At 51.3% G+C, this 20,105-nt stretch overlaps 4 non-coding genes across 4 annotated transcripts; 2 read left to right on the top strand and 2 right to left on the bottom strand.

Annotated features, from left to right (window-relative positions):
• Positions 1 to 2,152: 2,152 nt before the first annotated feature.
• TRNAC-GCA (transfer RNA cysteine (anticodon GCA)) lies at positions 2,153 to 2,224 on the bottom strand. The gene has a single exon. It is a non-coding gene; the product is annotated as a tRNA-Cys (tRNA).
• Positions 2,225 to 5,715: 3,491 nt separating this feature from the next.
• TRNAI-AAU (transfer RNA isoleucine (anticodon AAU)) lies at positions 5,716 to 5,788 on the top strand. Its single transcript has one exon. It is a non-coding gene; the product is annotated as a tRNA-Ile (tRNA).
• A 9,310-nt stretch (positions 5,789 to 15,098) lies between these two features.
• On the bottom strand, positions 15,099 to 15,171 carry TRNAA-AGC (transfer RNA alanine (anticodon AGC)). The gene has a single exon. It is a non-coding gene; the product is annotated as a tRNA-Ala (tRNA).
• A 4,563-nt stretch (positions 15,172 to 19,734) lies between these two features.
• Positions 19,735 to 19,808, top strand: TRNAI-AAU (transfer RNA isoleucine (anticodon AAU)). The gene has a single exon. It is a non-coding gene; the product is annotated as a tRNA-Ile (tRNA).
• Positions 19,809 to 20,105: the final 297 nt, after the last annotated feature.

Raw genomic sequence — 20,105 nt, 5'->3', positions numbered from 1 at the left:
GCCTATAGCAGTCCAGCAAAGGGTAACAGAGGAACACCCTGCACTTGTCTACTGCCTAGCAAGGGCTCGACCCCTTGGTTTTATGGGCACCATGCGCTTCCCACCTAAACTATCCAAGCTACAGAGAAACAGCTCACAAGGGCCCTTTCAGAAAGGAGCAACAGGCAGCTGTAGGTACAGTGTGGTTCCTGGCGTGAGATTGCTGTCCCTCCCCCACGGATCAGCATCCCACCCAGGCATCCCCTCAGCCCCTCCCCCACCACCCTGAACCCCCACCAGGAATCCGCCCCTCAGACTGTGTCTCCCATTCCCCACTGCCCTGAGTCCTGGCAAGGAATTCCCTCAGACCCTGCTGCCCCTCACCCGCTGTCCTAGGCCCCTGCCAGGTTTCACCTCGGACCCTGCCTGTCCCCTCCCTCTCTTCCCCTGAGCACAACGTTAACACGGCCCATGTTCCCTGGCAGAGGGGTAACAGCATCACCACCTGCTGCAATGTGCTTCCTTTGGAGGGACCCCAGTCTGCTGCCTGCTCCTGAGCTCAGCTGCTCCCAGCTCACCCACAGCACATGGCCTTGGAGCAGCAGCTGCCCTGGCTGCTCTCCTACCACAGACACAGAGCCCACAGGAGCAGACCCCACAGCTGTCACCCCAACTCCAGAAACTTCTGCATGTGTAATGCTAAACCTGCCCACCAAAATAACCCACCTGTAACTCGTTCGTACCTGCTCCAGGGGTAACTTCCTCATCAGTACATGGCTCACCTGTGCATCACCACTTTCTCTCACCTGAGGCAGCCCATGGCCCTGACTTCCTCTTTCAAATCCAGCCTCCAGGTGAGAGCACTTCCTCTTCCCACCAGGTGGGAGACAAGATGTTGATAGTGCTCTCTTGTGCCATTGCACACAGCGCCCCAAACCCCCATGTACATTGTGAGCTTCCTGGGTGGGGGGCGGGGCAGGTGCACAAAAGCAGCTCCCCTTGATTCCTTGGGCAGGAAGTTACAAGAACATCAGTTTTATTGGAGAATGTAGATATTGATCCCACTACCTCTTATATGCTAAGCAAGTGCTCTACCATTTGAGCTAATTCCCCTCGATAGAAAATATTCTGCCCTAGCCATGTCATTGCTGACTCCATATGTCCCTGGCGCTCCCCTGGCTCCTTTCCAAAGATGACCCTTGTTAGCCTATGTCACATCTGTAGGGCGGTTCTCTCTCCCCCTCACAAGCACAGAGTCTGAGATGTGCCTCTCAAGGCGACACCTCGCAGATCATTGCCCTGAGGGAGTGAATGTCACACTCCCCACTCTGCCTCTGACAGCAACAGGTCAGCCTGCAGCACCAGCCACAGGTCCTCCTGTATCTCCAAGCAGAGAGGACATTTCTGGGGCCCCAATGTATCACAGAAAGGTTGGTGAACCAGCCCAAGCAGAGACCCAGCTGCAGGGGAACCCATTCAGCAGGCAGGAGGGAGAAGCCCTCACGCAGGGGCAGCTGGGGAGAAAGAAGCCCAGCCCTGACAGAGATGTATCATAAACCACACACAGGTCCCCCTGAGAGCTGAGCTCAGAGTGCTGAGTGCCAATCATTGCACCATGGAACCTGCAGTTTAAGCCCTTTCTGAGCACCTCTGACTCTTGGGCAGGCTGCTCCCCTGCCCTCCTTGCCCCCCTCCAGCTCTTTCACCTCTCAGGACACTGCTTCCTGCTCCACTTCCCCTGCTCTCCTTGTCAGACGTCCATCTCCGCCCTTCTCCCTGCAACTCCAGAGTGAGGAGGCAGGTTCATTTTTCTCTGAAAGTGACCAGCCTGGAGAGAACTGGTGGAGAAGGAGAGACTGGACAAGGCTGGTGGTGATTGTAGAGGAGGATGTGGGTGGGGGAGGACACCACAGCCCTGGCTGTGAATTCACAGAGTGAACAACAACCTCTCTACGTGCACTTAAAGCTTCACAGATACACAGGCCTGAATGCATTGCATTTCATTGACCTCTTTATAGGTATGAGGCCCAACATTGCTCATGTCACTATCTACTGCCAGGTTTGCATGTGTTAGCAGCAGCAAGTGTTGAGGCTTCAGCTCTGTTTAAAGAAATCCCATAGAATGGGAAGCCAGAGTGTGTTGGAAACAGGGAGGTCAGTAACTGTCTTTGAAAGGGAGTGCTTGGAATTGAACCAAGGGCCTCTTGATCTGCAGTCAAATGCTCTACCACTGAGCTACACTCCCTTACCCAAGGGATCTTTGGAGTCATTGATCTTGAGTCTCCTACAGATCAAACACTGTTTTCCCAGCTCCTTTCCCTCCCTGAACCCAGAGTGGTTTCACAAACGCACAGACAGGGTTTGATAAAACTTTATTTCTCCCTGTGCATGTTACAGCTTGTCCCCTGCTGACCTGGCTTCTCCTACTCAGAGTTACAGCCCCTCAGGGGGGCAGATTACCGGCATACGTGGGACAGTTCTCTCCCAGCCACTTGAAGCAACATCAGTGGTTACAAAGAACAAGGAAAAAACCTACTGCAGGACACCCACCAATCAATCAGATATCGTTGGGTTTGCGGTCAGTGTCAGTCACTTCTCTACCTGGCACAGGTGGTGACCCAGCAGCCTGGTTCCCTGAGGTGCTGGACAGCAGAGCTTTTGCAGTGCTAACATGTCAGCCCTCGTGACAATATGAGCGCACTGTTTTCAGTAAGAAGGTGCTGGGATGCATTGAACATGCCCGTACCAGTGACATTTAATCCATGTAGAGTTTGGGGTTCAACACTTTCACAACGTCACACACCTTTTAAACTGGTCTGGCAGCACAATTTCCAACAATCCCTTTCCCAGTCATATAGTCAGAGGCACGTTGCTGCTAGGAAAGCTGGAGCGGCCTCTACATAATAACAAACCTCTCACCATATTCCAGTGATAGAGAGCCCGGCTCAGTGGTGGAACACTTGACTGCAGATGAAGGGAAGGGGAGTGAGACGTGCGGGTAGTTAAGATGCCTGCACAACTGGGCTTTTTTCTTTGGGCTATTTTTTTCATTTTGGCTTAAAGTCCATTTTTTTCCTGTTTCATTGGAAATTAGAGCCCTGAATGACCTTCTTGTAGGATTATAAAGTAAATCAGGACACTTAACAATCCTTAAAATGTTGTGTCCATAACTGAGCTGCTTTTGGGGTTTTAGCCCCTCTTAGTTTAAAATCCATTCTGTTTTCTGTGTTTCAGTGGGAACCAGAGCCTTGTAGGACTTCTCATAGTATTTAACACTAAATCATCATGCATAACAATCCTTAATGTCAATGTGACCTTGTCTGGAATGAGGACCCTTTGCAAATATCAAAGTTTTTTTTTTTTTTAAAGATGTTTCTTTCATATTTTGAAATAAATCTATTGCAAGTATAGGGTGCACTCGACAAATACCTCTACGCTTGTAATATCTGTTAATTTTAACAGTAATTGCTTGTTCTGAAGTTAGGTAGAAAAATTGGGAATCCTTGAAACATTTCAGTTTGGGTTAAAGTTGGGGCTTTTTTCCCCTGAATGTTCCTGAGTTACTCGAAAGGGTGACTGATAGGCCGTTTCTACACAGGTCACTTCCTTTGGAAGTGGCATGCTAATACACGGAGCGAAAGATGCTAATGAGGTATGGATGCAAATTCCCTGTGCCTCATTAGCATTACATCACCTTCTGGACTCCAAAATGCCATGTAGAAGCGTGGCCCAGGGAGCCCTTCCAGAGGCCCCTTCTTCCCAAAAATTTTCAGGGGCCCAGCTTCTACCTGATGTTCAGGAGTCTGGAAGAGCATCTTCTGGACTCCAAATCACGTGACCTTATGCTAATGAGGTGTAGGAAATTTGTCGGAAACCCTTGCTGGGTTCTGGGCAGTCTCAGACCAACCCTGGACCAGCCTGGCAGCCCTGTTTACCCTGATTCATGTTAGACAGTCACAGGGTCAAGTTACCACCTGTAGCTCTTTCTGAGCCCCTTGAGGCTATTGCCACACCCACCACACTTCCCATCCCCTGTGTGAGTGGTGTAGGGCAGGACTGAGCACCTTCCCTTTCTCCCACAAGGGCACCACAAGCACCACGGACAGGTGTGTGGCTCCCTCCCTCTAGCATGGCATCATTCTGGCCACAGGCTGAGACTAAACAGCTATCACAGGGCACAACCGCAAGGTGGGGAAGTGACCTACATGGGCAAAATCTCCTTTGGCTTATTGCAAACCTGGCATTCTTGTAGTTCTCAGAGCAGAAAATAGGTGCCCAGTACAGGTGCTGGCTACATGACTGGGTGCCTGCAGTGCAGAAATGAGAGGATCTCCATCACTTTTCGATGAAGTTAGTGTCTGAATTGTGCCTCAGTCGTGCCACTCGTCTAACAGAAACCCATAGCGAGGGCTGGTGCAATGTTAGCAGAGACATTGAAACGAGGCCAGCTGAGCATGCAGAGAATAGAATTGATGTTATTAGTGGGATTTCAACCCACACCTCCCTTTGGAGACCAGAATACCAAAATATGGGACAGACAGTACCTTGAGTTTGGAGTCATAGACCACTCGGGCAGTGGTGAAAAAGGGGAACTCTCAGTCCAAGTTATCTGTAGTGTTTGATGAATTGCTCAGGCAGACCACAGTAGCACGTCTTTTTCAACACCAAACTGGTGTTCTCCAGCACAGCTGGTTTTCATAAAGAATCACCCTCACCTAACATTTGGAGGTGCTTTGTCATTAGCTAAAAAGTTTTGGACAAAGTGGGAACTGCCGGCTTGCAGAACTCAGGGCTGGAATTCTTCTATGCAAATATTTGCTAAATAGGTGGTTGATGTGAGCTCTGATGGGCCGTGTCTACACTTACACAAAACTTTGAAATGGACATTCCCACCAGGTTCTCTTCCCCACTTACAGCTGTGAGCTAAGAAAGAACATAGAACTCTTAGTCTACCAAGTATACCAAGTAAACTTAAACCCACCAACTTGTTGTTATTACAATAAGCAGCCAAACAGCTTAGCTAGCCAGCCCACCTGAAAAATGCCTTGGAAGTGGCCCTTCCAGAAATGATTCAGGAGCAGAGAGAGGCTCGTTATGGGCTCAGGAACAAGGTGAGTGGGTTAAGAGTTGCTCCTCGGCATAGGAGTTAGCTCAAGTGGCAGAGCGCTGAAACCCTTGTCCTGGTGAAGTGAATAACACAAATTCAGAGTAAAACTGGTGTTTAACCATATGTATGTTCTGTAGTTGTTAAAAGAATTCTCGTGTTCTGTTATGCACACACACATTTCTTTGTTATAAGTTGTTACAATTGTTTAGGCTGGAGCCTGGCTCTGCTTTACTACTTCTCTCCCCACAGCTATGTCTGCACTAGAGAGTTTTTTTTTTCAAAAAGGTCGCAGCTCTTTCAAAAAGTCCTGTGGAGCAGCTACACAGCAAGGCTGTGGCTACAGTGCCCAGCCCTTTGGGAAGTGGCTTGGAAATGTGGCCAATAGAAAATGCAAATGAGGTGCAGACTTAAATATTGCATGTCTCATTTGCATAACCGGTCAGGACCTCAATTCTGGAAGAGCTGATATTGAAAGTCCCAGTTGTGAGTGCAGCTGCTTTCCTCTCCTCGAGCAGCTGAGCCGGTAAAGGACTCCCCTCAATTTCTATAAGGTCCCCCATCCACATGTGGCAGGGCAAGCAGTGGCTTGAGGATGCAGTTTAGGGGAAGGCAAGAAAAGGTAAAGTAGAGCTTCGGTAGTGTAGTGGTTATCACATTTGCCTAATACGCAAAAGGTCCCTGGTTCAAAACCAGGCAGAAGCATAAATGCCTCTGTTTGTGGGGCTCACTCTTATGCCCAGAAGGGCTCATCTCTTTCTCCTATAACCTCTCTTACAGATAAGCCCAGCACCCATATGACAAGAAGATGTTGAACCAGACCCTGTTGTACAGCAGGAGACCCCAGCAGATGCCTTGCTGCTAGTGCACAGAAACTCTGTCCCAGCATGTACTTGAAGGCTTTTCCCTCACTGATGTCACTGGCTGGGAATCACAGAACTATCTTTGCCCCTCATTCAAAAGAAGCTGTGCCAGGCAAGTGCCCCTGCCTGATCCCACATGTTCAGCCCCAGCCAGACCCAGCCACAGCCTGCTCCTGAACCTGCCTCCCATCGGCCCCTCACAGACTGACCTGGCAGAGAAGGGGCCAATCCAGCTGGAGCTGCTGTGCTAACAGAGCAGCTGGAAAGGAGCAGAGCGTGACAGGAGGAGACACAAAGGCTGCAGACCCTGCCCATGGCCCTGCTCTGGACCCACCCAGCAGGGACACATGGGCTGAGCTGTGCTGCTGCCAGGGCAGGGCACTAAAGTCCCCTGCTCACCCCAGGAAGCAGCTCTGCAGGGGACATGAGTGATCATAGCCCTGTTGGGCCAAACCTGCCCATCCCGTGTCCCCGGCCAGCCAGTGAGTGGCAGAAAGGTTCCTGGCAGGGTTGAAGTTGGGACATATGAAAAAGTTCCAGGCACGTTGGGTGAGGCGTCCGAGTGGTGAAGGCGATGGACGGCTAATCCATTGTGCTCTGCAGGGTTTGAATCCCATCCTCACTGAGCCTTTATAGGCACCATCCTGCTGAGCTTTGTTGAGTTCCAGTCCTATTGTGCGATGCTACTTCTAGCACAGCTGAGCCTGCTGCCCCCCCAGCTCCTGAGCTGGGCAGACTCCAAGCACAGGCCAACTCTGTTGCTCACTAGTGTGGGGGGTGTCTCTGCAGAGGCAGGTCTGGAGCAGGAGAGGGCCAGGAGACAATACACACTGTGAATGGGATTCCCTAGTGCTCAGTGGCCCAGAACCTAATGCTGAGCCCTTGGCTCCATAGACCTGTTGGTGAATAACAAGAATCAAGGGCATCACCTCCCTGCCTTAGTAACAGACAAAGGGCTTTGGGGTTCCTCCCATGCTGCCCACACCCACTCTACAGCCACCTCAGTTCCCATGTTCCTCAGGCCCACTCTGCAGCCACCTCAGCTGTCCACCTGTCAGAGTCTGTTACTTCTTCCTCCAGAATGATGGCAGCCGCCTCTGCAGCTCTCTGAACTCTCCAGCACAGCCCAGAGGTGCTGCAAAGCAGGTGAGAGGCAGCCAGAAAGATTTGGCCAGTCACCACTGGGTGCTGCTTTCCTAATCTGCCCTTACCTGGGAGGTCCATGGGCAGGGGAGCCACAGAGCCTCTGGGACTTTTCTCCTAACTCGTTTGGGTTTTGTCAGTGACAAACAAAGGGATGTGAGAGGACAGTAACACTCCCTCTCCTGCCCTGCCCCACATGGAGAGGTTGCACTGTCACCCTCTGTGCACAGAGAGCCCCAGAGCTGGAAAAATCAGATTCTGTTCTTGCAGGCAGAGGCACCACCTTCCCCACACCAGTTACAGCTGTGTTTTCCTGAGCTCTGCTCTGTACCTCAATGTTTCCAGGGCTCCTCTACCATCAGCCTTCACCTTCAGCCTTCAGCCGGCTGCACATGGGAACACCAGAGGCTGCTCTGTGCCACAGGCTGTTTACAGAGGTCATCTCATCTGACGCCCCTGCAGATCACAGGCCTCCTGTATGGTGCAGTTGGGAGTGTGGCACCAAAGCGCACACCAGAGAGGCACTTGGTCTGCACTGGAAGGCGCCCAGGGCTAGAGAAAGCCCCACGCCCCTGGGGTGTTTGGAGGACATTAATGCAGTGACTGGAAGGGAAAGGACCCAAAATCCACACTTTTGGGTCTGTATCATAATTCACGTGCAGAACATCTCTGTGCTCAGGTCTGCACATTTCACAATTTTATTTCTCTCTCAAGTTTAAATATAATTCTTTGAGCAGTGAGTTCTACAATCCCTAATCTGGCCAGAGTAATGACCAATAGATAGATAGATAGATAGGTACCAAACATCAATCAATCAATCTATCGAATTGGGAATACAGCTACAAATCATAAAATTCCTTCCGTTTAATTTTAGTTAAATTGAATTCCCCTTTAATTGCAGCAAGGGAGGTTGGAGATTAGGAAATATTTCCTGTCAGGGCAGTTAAGCACTGGAATAAATTGCCTCGGGTAAGGGCAAAATCTCCATCTTTGGAGATGTTTTAGAATTTGGATAAATATAAAGAAGGAAACTTTTTACATTGGTCCCCACTTTTCTTCCCTGAAATTAGCAGCTCCCCTACAACCGTCTCATGTGATCAGACCTGACAGAAATGTCAGTGATGTTCATATATATAAAAATCCCATTTGGGCGCGTGGAAGAAAATAAGTCTGCGGAAAGGAAAAACTGAGAAGCAGTAACAGATTTCATCATTTTTAATGAGGTGGATGAGCCTGACACCCAGCAGCTGACTGGGCTGTGCCCCCCTTAGGGAATTTCATAAGACTTCAGACTTTGGATCTTCTGTGCCCTGCTTCTTGGCCTTGGAGTCTCAACTCTTCTCTTTAGTGGCCAACACATCCCCTGCAGGCCCTGGGGGAGGTAGGGAAGGGGGAAATCACATATGCAGGAATCACCCCTGTGTTTCCCATTGGCCAGGAAGGGGGAACCACAGCCAATAGGAAGTGGTGGGTGGTGTGTTCAAAATGTCACGATGTGTATGGAGCCACTTTCCCCTCGCCCCCAGGAGCTGCTGATAGTGGGAGGTGAACCTGCTTTACCCCACTGCACCACCCCATGGCTGCACCAGAGTTTGATATGACCCCAATCTACGCTGCTGCACAAGGGATACTGCTGCGACTCAATGCCCTGCAGCCCCCAGAGGATTTGCTGGTGGCACAGGACTGTCTATGCAGAGTCCGCGAGCCTGTATATCAGGTCTGGCATCTCCAGGGCCTCTCTGCTCCCTGGCAGCATGGCCCACACAGCACAGAAGCAACACAGGGCTGGGACTGGGGACTCAGGTGCCCAGCTCCCATTGCAATGAATGGAATGAAATGGGAAATGCTGAGGTGCCCTATGCAGCTGCGCAGTCAGCATATGGGTAAGGACGGCCCTGCCACCGTGTATTTCACTGGCAGGGAGCAATCTAGAGCCCTGATGGGGGGAGATTCCAGCATGCACATGTGGTGAGGCTGGCCAGCCTGTTGGGAAGGGACTTTGGCCCTCTCCATCCCTCCTCTCGCTTGGCTACTTCCTTCACCTGACTGAGAAGGACTTGGGCCCTGGACACATCCCCACCAGCCTTTCCCCATCCCAGGAGATTACATTGATCACAAGGTTCTTGTCCTGTCCCCACTCTGTTGACCTGACCGCCAAAATTCTTGCTGTCCAAAAACACCCTACAAGAGCCCGGCTCTCCAGACCATGTGGCAGAGGAAGCCTTTATGGTCACTACCTCTACATAAGGGACAGGCTTCCAAGTGGGTCTGGACCAGGTGAGGCTGAGCGTTGCCCGGACCCAGCCGCCCAAAGCACAAAGCCAGCCCCCCAGAAGCTCGCACTGCACCACACACTTCCCAAAGGAATGGCAGTAGGATCACCCTGCCAAGTGGCACCTGCCCTCCACAGCAGCTCCAGTGGTTTCCTTTAATCTCCATTTCCTCCCCAGTTCTTCTGGACTCAAAGCTCCAGGAATTAGGGAACTGATAAACACAGGAGACCACTGCCCCAGCCAATCATGGTCCCCAGCACTTCTGCAGAGGTTGTTGTGGAACTCTGCAAATCCTCTTCAGTGACATTCAAGCATCTAAGTGTCTGGCTGTTCTACACAAGTGGTTCAGAGACGTTCAGGGTGGTGGGACTTCATTCTCCTGCTGGTGTGGGTTGATCAGCAGTAAGTACAAATCTTGTGAATGACTTTGGGTTGCAGCCTTTCCTCAAGAAGTGAGACTGAGTCTTCCCCCCGACACTCCCTTCCTTCCCTTGGAGGTGGTGGGATTCGAAACCTTCCAGGGCTCTGCTTTCTGAGTTTTCAGCTCTAAGCTACTGGATGAGGAAGAGAGCAGCCAGGCCGGTGGGTTGCTGAACCAGGGGACAGGACAGACCAGCAGGAACTGGTGGAGTGACAACAAAGTCCACAACTAGCTTAACTGTTTTCCAGCCAACAAAGCCCAGTGCAGGTTTGTCATGCCACTGGTGGGGGAAGATGGTGGAGCTTCGGAGGGGCCCCGTCCCCCTAGTAAAACAGTGGCTGGCTCCATGGGAGGAGAAGACAGGAGGGTTTCAGCCACAGCAGTGGCCTCCCTTAGAGCAAATCAGGTGTACATAGAAGCAATGCCCCTTTGGCTTCATGAAAGGGGAGGGCTTTGGATCAGTGGGGGATGCAGGCCAATTACTGGGAGGGTCCCTAAAAAGTGAGATAATGGAGGAGGCATTCTGGTGGGACTGATTTATCCAGCATGAGGAAAAAGCCCTCACTCAGGTGCACCTGCGGAAAAGAAAACCAAGACCCTGGAGAAAGAGAGATTTCCAGCAAACCTCTGTGCTACCAGGAGGTCCCACATTGACTTGAACTGAGATGAAAAGATTCAGAGTTCTAAATGCTGTCCACTTCACCCTGAGACCTGACATTTGAATCTTTTCTGGGCACCTGTGACTCTTCATTGACTGGTACCGTGCACTCCTTAGCTAGCCATATTGTCATGTGCTCATTCTTTCTGAGAAAAATAGAGTTGCCTTCACAGAGTAACAAATCTCTCAGAGGTGGAGCGTTTGACTTCAGCTGAAGAGGTGCCACATTTCAGGTGGTTTTCTTCAGGAAAATATATTTTCACCTCCATCTCCAGAACATTCAGGTTTTGCCATGGATGTCTGAAATGGACTTCAATTCTTAAAATTTTCCTCTGCAAATGTACCAGCACTGAGGAAATCTGTCCCTCAGCTGAGATCAGTTCCCAGCCTGCAAGGCTCAGGTTTCTGTTCCATCGAACACACAAGTGGTGGCTGAAGAAAGGACCAACACAGCAGAGAAAAGGCCCTGACAGATCCCAGCTGCAGAGCACCATGCATTGGCCCAGAGCCTCCAAAGCAAGACATGAATGAGCCAGGTTAACCCCAGACCCACAGCCAGGGGTCAGGAACTTTCCTTGAGAATGAAAGAATGAGCAGTCCATGCAGTGACTCCTGCCCCAAAAGACTCATTTATGAGTAAACCCCGGGGTTCCCACAGAGGCCAGAGTGTAGAGGGAGAGGGGTTTCTAACCTGGAACAGCTGCCTGGCATGTCCCCTGCTGCTCAGATAGACCACAAAATAGAACCTAGATCAAGAACAAACACTGAGAGCAAAAAACCACATGAAGAGACCACAAAAACTTTCAGTCCTCAGAATGCACCAAACCAATCCTCCCAACACAGGCTTGCAAGGATGAAGGTGGCCAGCGAGGCTGAATCACTGCCTAGGCTGCACCTGCAGGAAGAGGCTGGGAGCAGAGATTGTCAGCAGGAGCAGAAGGGGCTATAAGTCAGGGATGGAAGCTGGTAACGTGAAGGCTGCAGGTAAAGGGCAGCCCCTTGCAGGGCTGAGAGTTGATAGCCAGCACAGCTAAGTGAAGGGGAGTTGTAGGAAGCAGTCCAGGAAAGGAGAAGGGAAAGCTGAGAAGGGAAAGCCCAGAAGTGCCAGATGTGGAGTCCATGCTGAGCTACAACCAGAAGGAGGGATTCCCCCAACAGTCACAGAGGGTGTGGCATAGATCTGGCTTGTGGCAGGGAACAAGAGGACTACCTGGGTCACTGTGGGAGTGACAGTGAATTAAAGGACTGTAGCCCAGAAAGGGGGAAATACCAAGTCATCCAGAAAAAGGCAGAGGCAGAAGCTGGACGTTTGTGGCTTCTGCCAGCAGGTTGTGCTGTCCCAATGACCAGGAGGGACTTAAATGTTGGGAGGACCACATCTTGACAGAGCAATGCCTGAGCTGAGCCATCCAGTAGCAAAAGGCTGCTTCATCATCCTGAGCAAATGAACAGAGGGAAAACATGCAAAGAGACATCAGTCCCCCCAAATGTCTGGGTAAGATATCAGAGAAAGGCAGAAGAAGGGCTTGAGCCCAGGAGCTCTCCCACCCCTAGAACAACAAGCCACCAACAGCCAGTGCTCTGAGAAGTACTGCACCTAACTTCACCTTTCCAAGGTCATTTCCAAGCTTTCTTCACAGCCCTGAAGCAAGAAACCAACTTCCCACTCGGAACAGGTCACAAACCACTCTGTCAAAACAAAAGTCAGTCAAGTAGCACTTTAAGGAATTGCAGAATAATTCCTGAGGTGAGCTTTCATGGGACAGACCCACTTCTTCAGACCACAGCCAAACCAGAAGAGACTCGATATGTCAGGCAAACAGAACCAAAAACAGTAGTCAAGGAGGACAAATCAGAAAAACATGTTCAAGGTGAGCAAATCAGAGAGTAGAAGAGTATGGGGGGGCAGGGAGGTCAAGAATTAGATTAAGCCAAGTATGCAAACGAGCCCCTTTAGTGACTCAGAAAATATCCATCCCGGTTCAAACCACGTGTTAATGGGCCAAATTCGAATATTAAAGACAACTCAGCTGTTTCCTTTTGAATAGAGGTGCGAAAATTTTTTTTCAGTAACATGCATACTCTTAAGTCATTAATAGAATGGTCCACAACATTAAAAGGTTGACGAACTGGTTTGTGGATCCGGAGTGTTTTGATCTTTGTTTTGTGCCCATTAACCCTTTGTCTAAGGGACTTAGAAGTCTGTCCAATATACAAAGCATCTGAGCATTGTTGGCGCATGTTGGTAAGAGAAACGCAGGGAACACAAAGTCAGGGAGAGCAGCAAACACACTCTGTGGCGGGAGCATCAGGGAGTTCAGCTCAAGACTTCTTGCTCCCTGAGCAACACTCGGCCTTGCAAAACTCATCTTTGGAGGAAAAGCAAACATCACATATCACAGTATTCGACAGAAACAAAACCAACCAACCCCCGCCACACAAACGCCAGCTGCACTTGACTTCTCCTTGCCAAAGCCTTCCCCACCCTTCCTCCTGCCTGGAGGGAGATTCAGTTGGTGCTGCTGGGCTCAGTCATTCACAGCTTTGCCTGGTCTGCGTGACCCCACTCAGCACAAGCTGAGCTTCCTTCTTATAAGGAGATCCTTCCTTATTAGATCCAAATGCCACCAAAGCTGGGCAGCCCAAAGTGTTGGGGCTGGCAGGGAGTCAGGTGTGGGCACATAGCAGAGCTTTATCTGATATTTTGAGGAAAGAAGTAGAAAGAGTAGTGGTACGACTATAGAAAAACAAATTCTCGAGAAATAAGATCGTGCGAGATATGATCAAATACAGCAGAGAAAGTACGTGTCAGGAAATACACCGACTATATAAGATTGCATGGAAGCAGGAAAGTCCACTGAGGAATGGACAACAACCGCGCTAGTGACAATACACAAGAAAGGCAGTGCACAGAAGGATTGCCCTAACAAGTCATCTAGGCAAGCTACTGCTGATGATACTGATGGAGAGATTGAGATCAAAAATAAAAGAACATCTAACAGGCAAGCAGGTGGGATTTGGGAAAGATAAAAGGACCATACAGCAAATATAGACTCTAAGATTAATAACAGAGAAAGCTCACTGAAAGAACATCTGCAATTGCTTCATTGATTGGGAAGGAGGCTCTTGAAGAGTTCCACCAGAATTTCAAGTTTCTACCCGACCATCAACCTTAGTCTGGACCAGTCCACAAAAGTGATCCACTTCCTGCACACTATCTGCTGTGCAGATAAGCGATGGTCACTTAAATACCACCCTATACTGAAAAACCACAGACCTCTTTGCTTATCTATACGCCTCCAGATTCCATCCACAGGAGACTACATGATCCATTGTATACAGCCAGGCACTAAGGCACAACCATATTTGCTCTGAGCCATCAGAGACAAACATCTACAAGACCTTTACCAAGCTTTCCTCAAACTACAATATCCACTGAAGGAAGTGAGGAAACAGATTGAGAGAGCCAGACGGGTACCCAGAAGCCACCTGCTGCAAGTGGTCTCACAAGGAAAACAAGAGAACACCACTGGCCATCTCACATACAGCCACTACTTTAGACCTCTCCAACGCATCATCCATGATCTGCAAACCATCCTGGACAATGACTCTTCACTCTCACAGCCCTTGAGAGGCAGGCCTGTCCTCGCCTACAGACAGCCTGCCAAACTAAAACAACTCCTCACCACCAACTAAAGATCACAACATAGTAACTCTAAACCGGGAACCAAGCCCTGCAAGAAACCTTGCTGCCAGTTCTTCTCGCATATCTACACCACGAATATCCTCACAGGACCTAACAGCAACCATACCATCAGGGGCTCCTTTACCTGCACATCTACTAATATAATAGATACCATCGGGCACCAGAAATACCCCACTGCAATTTACATTGGCCAAACTGGACAGTCTCTATCTGAAAAACTAAATGGACATAAACCAGACATCAGAAAGGGTAATGGAAACAAATCTGTGGGAGAGCACTTCAATCTCCCTGGACACTCAGGAACAGATTTAAAAGTTGCAGTCCTACAACAAAGACATTTTAAAAATTAAATGGAGAGAGAAATCTCTGAGCTGCAATTTATTTGCAAATTTAACTCCATCAACCAAGGATTAAACAGAGACTGGGACTTCCTGGCTCCTTCCAAAAGCAGCTTCTCTGCCCTGGGTGTGAACAGCTCCACATTAGACTCTGAAAATGGGCCACATCCCCCTGTGTGATCTGACTTACTTTTTCCTCTTTTGATCCAAACTATTGATCATGGGCCATTTCCACCTGGACAGAACAGACCTTGTCAGCTCTGTCCCTCCCTTTTACTGGGACCCCACTCTTGGTGTTAGGAGAATCATACCCACACCAACTGAGCGATCCAGCCTGCACAGTGACAGCTCACAAGGGCCCTTTCAGAAAGGAGCAAGAGGCAGCTGCAGGGTCCCTGGGGGCTCTGGAATTGGCTTGTTACCCCTCCCCCACTGCTCAGAATCCCCACAGCAGGTGGGAGAGAAGATGTTCCAAGTGCTCTTTTGTGCCCTTGCACACAGCTGAGCACAGGCACCTCCAAATGGCCCCTCTCCATGGAGAGCTTCCTGGGGAGCAGCCAAGAAGAAGGAAGTGGGGAGGGGTCTCCTGTTGCCTTGTGGGAAAGGTCTGCACTGGAGAATGTGGGTATCGATCCCACTACCTCTTGCATGCTAAGCAAGCGCTCTACCATTTGAGCTAATTCCCCTCTGGGTAACAAAAAGCTCTGCCCCAGCCACCTTATTGTTGAGTCCATATGTCCCTGCAGCTCCCCTGACTCCTTTCCTAAGATGACACTTGTAAAACCAGTTCCAACCAGCTGGCTGAGCGGTTTCGACATTGGTGATAATAACGTCATGGTGATGGTTTCAAGCTCTAGGTGAGCCTTTGGGGCATCTTGACTAAGTGGCCTGGCTACTATGGATGGGGAGGTTCCAGCACGCACAGGGAGTTGTGCAGGTCCAGCCTTGTGGGAGGGCTCTATGGGAATCCCTGCCTGCATCACAATGCCACTGCCGGGGGGTGCTGGTGGGTGCTTTCTAACAGCTCTGGCTCATAAACACACCAAGATGGGGCACTCCAAAAACAGCTCTAGAAATAAATCACACACGTGGCCAGTAATTAAAAGCATAAAAATATGCCCCAGAGCCCCAATGTGAACCCCTCCTCCCACAGACACTGACTGTCCATGATCTCCTCTGCAGCTGCTCTCAGAAATAAAGCATCTGCCAAAGCACCACATGCTCCAGACCTCTGCAGTTCACAGGGCCACCCCTGTTGCATGTATATCACCTGCCCATGTAGATCTGAGAAACTCTGAGCTCAGGGAGGTGACACAGGCAGTGGAACCTGGTCAGAGGCCACCAGGCACTGCAAAGCCAGGCTGCCAGGCACCAGCAGCCCCAGGCAGTGGCATTGTGATGCAGGCAGGGATTCCCACAGAGCCCTCCCACAAGGCTGGACCTGCACAGATCCCTGTGTGTGCTGGAACCTCCCCATCCACAGTAGCCAGGCCACTTCACCACGATGCCCCAAGGGCTCACATAGAGCTTGAAACTGTCACCATGGCATTATTAGCAGCTGTGTCTAAAGAGCTCAGCAAGCCAGCTGGTAGGAACTGGGCTAACAAGGGTCATCTTTGGACAGGAGCCAGGGGAGCTGCAGGGACGTATGGAGTCAGCAATGAGGTGACTGGGGCAGAACATCCCATTTTCTAGAGGGTGTTCGCTCAGATAGTAGAGCGCTTGCTCAGCATGCACAAAGTAGTGGGATCAATACCCACATTCTCCCATAAAACTGCTGTCCTTGTAACTTCCTGCCCAAGGAATCAAGGGGAGCTGCTTTTGCGGCCCACCCCCCCGGAAGCTCACAATGTACAGGGGGTTTGGGTCTGTCTGTGTTGAGTGATGTGCACTGGCACAAGAGAACACTATCATCATCTTGTCTCCCAGCTGGTGGGAAGAGGAAGTGCTCTCACGTGCAGGCTGGATTTGAAAGAGGAAGTCAGGGCCATGGGCTGCCTCAGGTGAGAGAAAGTGGTGATGCACAGGTGAGCCATGTCCTGAAAAGGGAGATACCCCTGGAGCAGGTAGGAACGAGTTACAGGTAGGTCATTTTGGTGGGCAGGTTTCACACTGCACATGCGGAAGGTTCTGGAGTTGGGGTGACAGCTGTGGGGTCTGCTCCTGTGGGCTCTGTGTCTGTGGTAGGAGAGCAGCCAGGGCAGCTGCTGCTCCAAGGCCATGTGCTGTGGGTGAGCTGGGAGCAGCTGAGCTCAGGAGCAGGCAGCAGACTGGGGTCCCTCCAAAGGACGCACATTGCAGCAGGGGCTGATGTTGTTACCCCTGTGCCAGGGAACATGGGCCATGTTAATGTCGTGCTCAGGGGAAGAGAGGGAGGGGACAGGCAGGGTCCAAGGGGAAACCTGGTAGGGGCCTAGGACAACGGGTGAGGGGCAGCAGGGTCTGAGGGAATTCCTAGGCAGGGCTCAGGGCAGTGGGGAATGGGAGACACAGTCTGAGTGGGAGATTCCAAGTTGGGGTTCAGGGTGGTGGGGGAGGGGCTGAGGGGATGCCTGGGTGGGATGCTGAGCAGCGGGGGAGGGACAACAATCTCACTCCAGGAACCACACTGTACCTACAGCTGCCTGTTGCTCCTTTCTGAAAGGGCCCTTGTGAGCTGTTTCTCTGTAGCTTGGATAGTTTAGGTGGGTAGCGCATGGTGCTCACAAAACCAAGGGGTCGAGCCCTTGCTAGCCAGTAGACAAGTGCAGGGTGTTCCTCTGTTACCCTTTGCTGGACTGCTATAGGCAGCAATGTCCAAAGACATGGAGGAAGTTGAGTGGCTTCTGGAGACCTGACCAGAGTCTTGCTCAGGAGGCTTCACTCTGCTTTGCAGGGAGGAGCCCTGACCTTTATTCCCTTCACTCCACTACCCTTCCTAATGCCCCTTCACTGGGGTGCTGATGAGTGACACCCTGACCTGCAGGGCTTGTTATCTTCTGAGCAGCTGCTGCTGTGCCTGTGACAGACCTGGATTTATGAGGGGGTTCTACACAACAAAGTTATTTCAAAAAAACTATCCCAGCCTCTGCACAAGGCAACCGCTGCTTTGAAATAATTCAGAAATAAATAGTGGACGGCTTATTTTGAAATGGGTAAACCTCCTTGTACAAGTACAAGTAATAGCAGCTATGTGGAAACGGGCTGCGAAGACAGGGGTAAAACCAAGTTTGAAATAAGCCATAGTGTGTCCATTGGCTGCATCTGAAATTAGCTTCCTGTGTGTAGATGCAGTATTAGGAAATCTTGGTCTTGCCACTCACTGATGCTGCAGTTCTCCCAAACACTTAAAGCAACCAGAGTAAGATTACCGAGAGTAAACCTCCTTTAACCAATCGTCTGGATCAGACTCTGACCCACCTCACACAGACGCTGCCGTCCAGCGCAGTTAGTTGTGGGAAAGGAGAATGGGCCAAAAAGGATCCTCCTTGCGCTCACGTTCCTCACCATGAATTCTCTCTCCAGCCTCCGGGGCAGAGCTCTCAAGAAGGAGACTCCCTGAGCAAAGCCCTGGGGGGGTCTCTGCGATGGCCCCAGCCCTGCAGCCTGTCCCACCTGGCCATTGTGCTGGACTGTCTGTGAGGTCACCACCTCCCCACCTCCTTTAACCAATCATCTGAGGTTCTTCCAAAGGCCCTTGTGATGTCACAGACACACCCACCAGTGCCCTGCAGGGCTCATGTCCTGCCCCTGGCAGCCCCCTCTGCAAACGCACCCCAAGGGTCTGCAACAAAAAAGGCACATAAAAAATAGAAAAACCCCTAACTCCTCCCATCCTCAGTGTCCTGTGGGATCCTGGCACTGGGGCAGGTGGGGAGAGAGGAGGGGAGACTGGTGGATTCTGACCTGTCCACTGCAGAGGGCACAATAAGTGAAAGGAACATTTTAACTCCTCCCGTCCTCAATGTCCTCTAGGCAGCAAATCCAGCTTTCCTCTGGCACAATGTCTGTGCTGGGGAATGGGAAGGTGTTGTTGTGGACAGTCCAACCGTGTGCGTTGGCCCCACAAAGACATATTTCTTTAAAGTGCAACAAGACCATTTTTTTGGTTTAAGATACAGACTATCACAGTCACCTCCCTATCAGCAAGCAGTGACATAATAAGGTGGCTTAGCTGGATAACGTACCTGACTAATAAACAGGAGATCATGGATTCAGTTCCCGGTGCTGCCCTGTTGTAGGTCTTTCTGAATGTTTTCCTACGTCTGGCTGGGGAGCAGAGAAGACCTCCCTTAGCAATCTCTCTCCCTGCTGGGGAAGGTAAAGGCTGATGGAAAGGGAGCGTTGGAAAGAATCTAGTCACAGCCTGGAGCTCGGGAAAAGGCAGTTGTGATTGGTGTGGGGAACGTGCTGCTGTGGCTGCCAGAAGAGAGTCTGTGCCTCACAGCTTTGTGGTTCTGGGGGTGCCTGTGCCAGCCAGCTCCTCCAGCACGTTTGTAACACAGACACAATTCCCTGTCGGCAGGAGCTCTGTTCTGCCCTGTCTGCGGGAGCAGCTCCTGCCCTCGACCTGCCGCTGCAGAGACACCCCCCAGCCCTGTCCCTGCACACCATGTGCACACACTAGTGCGTGACAGGAAGATTCTCGCTCCCAGCCACACCCAGCTCTGCCCCCACCCCAGTGGTAATTCACCTCTCACCCCAGCTGTCCCCAGTGCTGACCTGACACACCTGAGATCCCTCTTGTAGCTTCCTTTTGCTTCCTCACCAACATTTCCTAACCTTGCTGGGAAGCAAAACCCCTGCAGTGGACATGAATTGTGCAGGTGGGAGAAGTTCTGACACAGCCCCTGGGTAGGGCCCAAGGTTTCAGCTGGTGACTGTGCAGTGCAGAGGGAGGAGGAGTTTGGCTGCCAGCGGGGAGAGGTGGCAGGTGTGAAGGGGAACCCGGCCAGGGCTTGTGGGTGAGGGAGGAGGGGAAAAGGGCAGTGGAGGGGTCGGCAGGGTCTGAGGGGACAAGGGGATCAGGGCACTGGGGAGGGGTGGGAGAGACAGGATCTGAGGGACCCACTGCAGGGCCCAGGGCAGCTGGCAAGGGGCAGCCGGGGCTGGGGGAACTCCAAGCTGGGCTCAGAGCAGTGGGGGATGGGTGAGAGAGTCTGAAAGGGGAGGCCAGGCTGGTGGGGGAGGGGAGGAAATCTCAGTCCAGTGGCCCTGCAGCTGCCTGTTGCTCATTTCCAAAAAGGCCCCTTGTGGTCCTTTTTGCAATTGGCCGGCTAGCTCGGTTGGTCAGAGCGTGGTGTTAATAATGCCAAGGTCATGGGTTCAAGCCCCATGCTGGCCATGGGCAGGTCTTTTCTGCTTTCCTTCTAGTGGCTGCTCTGGGCACGAGGCCAAAAGAGCTGAAGGAACCAGGCTGGCAGGGAGCAAGTCAGAGGCTTAGGGAAGGGCTGCAGAGTGGGCCTGTGTGAGGTGAGGATCCCCAGCTTCCCAACTCTGCAACACACACCTCCCTCAGGAAGGGGCAGCAGGAGCCCTCTGCCAAGGGCACCAGCCCCCTACAGCAGCTCCATTGGCTTTCTCTGCTCCCCATCTACCCCCAAAAGCCTTTGGCCTCACAGGCTCCCTCCCTGGAAACCTG

The sequence above is a fragment of the Carettochelys insculpta genome, unplaced genomic scaffold (assembly GCF_033958435.1).
Source record: "Carettochelys insculpta isolate YL-2023 unplaced genomic scaffold, ASM3395843v1 scaffold_0035, whole genome shotgun sequence".
Classification (NCBI taxonomy): domain Eukaryota; kingdom Metazoa; phylum Chordata; order Testudines; family Carettochelyidae; genus Carettochelys; species Carettochelys insculpta.
Note: the sequence above shows the minus strand (reverse complement) of the source record. Positions and strands in the feature narration are given on the sequence as shown.